Below are 2,206 nucleotides of genomic sequence, written 5' to 3'. Positions count from 1 at the left end.
GCACTTAATAAAACATATCACTACTATTTTTCTTGAACAGGATATTAATATTCCTGTATTCATTAGTTAATCTACTCAAAAACATTGTTGTTATTAAACGATTAGCTTATAAAAAACTTTTTTTTTGTATATACTGTACACGATTTTATAACAGGTTTGTTGGATGTTATTTTATTTCGGGTTTGTTTGTAACAGTACATCACTTTTATTCAAAATTAGATACCTGTCTATTGAATGAACTCATGGAAGAGGAAGAACTGTACATAAAAAAAATAAAAATCAATCTGAACCTCCAATGGTCTTAATGATATTAAGAAGAATAATGTATGGGAGGCCACGACAAGCAACATAGATGGCGTTGTCGAGAAATTTCTCCTTTTATTTTTCCGGACTACCAACCTTCAAGAGACATATGTTTAAACGGATATGATCACCCACGAATTACAGTGATTCAAGTGACACTAGTCTTGGTATTCTCAAATAAATGGATTCGAACAATTCCGTGTGTTGATTTATCATTGATTTATGATAAATAAAACACATTGGAAGCTAGGCAATGATGTCTGCAAAACATACATTTGTTGGTGGTAACCAGAGTTTTAAAGTGCTCGTACTGACATTGAAGATTGCGTCCATCAAATAGTTTTTGAAAATCATAAATCAAAATTGCGAGAGATAGTTGACGTCTTAAAAATATCATACGGCAGTGTCTGCATGAGAAAGCATGGGTGCCGCGTTTGTTCACGGTATATCAAAAACCGAATACATGTTGTTAATTCCCAGTGCATGGTTTGTAATTTCGATTGCTGCCGCACCCACCGTAATAACCGGATACGGCCCCCAGCGATTACTACTTGTTTGCACACTTGAAAAATGCTTCAAAAAAGGAGATGCTACTGTTCGTAAAGAAATGTATAGAAATGTTGTAGAAAGGCTGGACTAGTGTTTCTTGCTCTTAAACGAGATTTTGTAGATGGATAAAGTAGAATTTTACCAAAAATCAGTGTTTTTTAGACTTTTTGATTCACGTGTTATTTTGTGTATTGATTAATAGCTTTAGCTTTACCAATGCTGTTGCGAAGAGAAAATTTGAGTTCATGTTGTACCAAAAGAGACGAATCCATCTAACTGCTCGGAGTAATGACCTATCGAGCGGTATAAGGCTCTCTTGGAGAGAGAACTTTCTCAATATAAACAACAATCTACAACCATACAATATTTCGAAAATCTTGGACAAAAGCTTTTAAATCGGTTGCAGAGAAGTCTCCACAGACCCTAGTGGATGGAGTAAACTAAGAAGTTCAAGATGATAAATAATACACAATTAAATAGATAAAAATGCATCTTGGATTGAACTAACAACAAATTTGTTCTAAAGACTGTCCCAGAAAGTATGGACGCACTTTAATTTTGCTGTAAATAATTCACAAGTGTTGGATATTCAAATTTTATTCGATATACTGATAATATTAGACTACAACAACAGAATATTATTCTCAAAATTTGCTACTTAGCCATTGTAGACTAGTTGGTGCACCTTCTTGCGAACGTTCCTTATTAAATTCCGTACAGACTTCTTGGCGACAAGTTTTGACACTTTTTCCCAATCTTTTTCGAACTGTTGAATGGTTTCGGCTGCCGAGACATGTTTCCTAAGATGTGCCTTCGTTAATGCCCAAAATACCTCAATTTGTCGTAGTTGTGGGCAATTTGGTGGATTCATGTCTTTTGGGACGAAAATGACATTTTTGGTAGTATACCATTCTATCGTTGATTTCGAATAGTAGCAAGAAGCAAGATCTAGCCAGAAGACAACAGGATCCTTGTGGCTTCGAATCATGGGTAGAAGTCGATTTTGTAAACATTCCTTGATGTATATTTCGCTGTTCATTGAAGCAGTGGTGATGAAGGGTTTCGGAATCTTACCGCAGCTACAAAATGCTTGCCAGACCATAGCTTTCTTACCAAATTTTTCGACTTCAATCGATGTCTCGGACTGGTTTAACACTTGCCCTTCTCGCACCGTATAATATTGTGGTCCCGGCAAGGATTTGTAATCGAGTTTCACGTAGGTTTCGTCGTCCATGATTATGCAGTTCAAATTTCCAGCAAGAATCCTATTGTACAGCTCTCGAACCCTCGGCCTGATCGATGCTTCTTGTTTCGGACTACGTTTTGGTTGTTTCTGCTTCTTATAGGTTCGAAG

Source organism: Malaya genurostris, chromosome 2 (assembly GCF_030247185.1).
Source record: "Malaya genurostris strain Urasoe2022 chromosome 2, Malgen_1.1, whole genome shotgun sequence".
NCBI lineage: Eukaryota > Metazoa > Arthropoda > Insecta > Diptera > Culicidae > Malaya > Malaya genurostris.
This window is presented reverse-complemented; position numbering follows the sequence as displayed.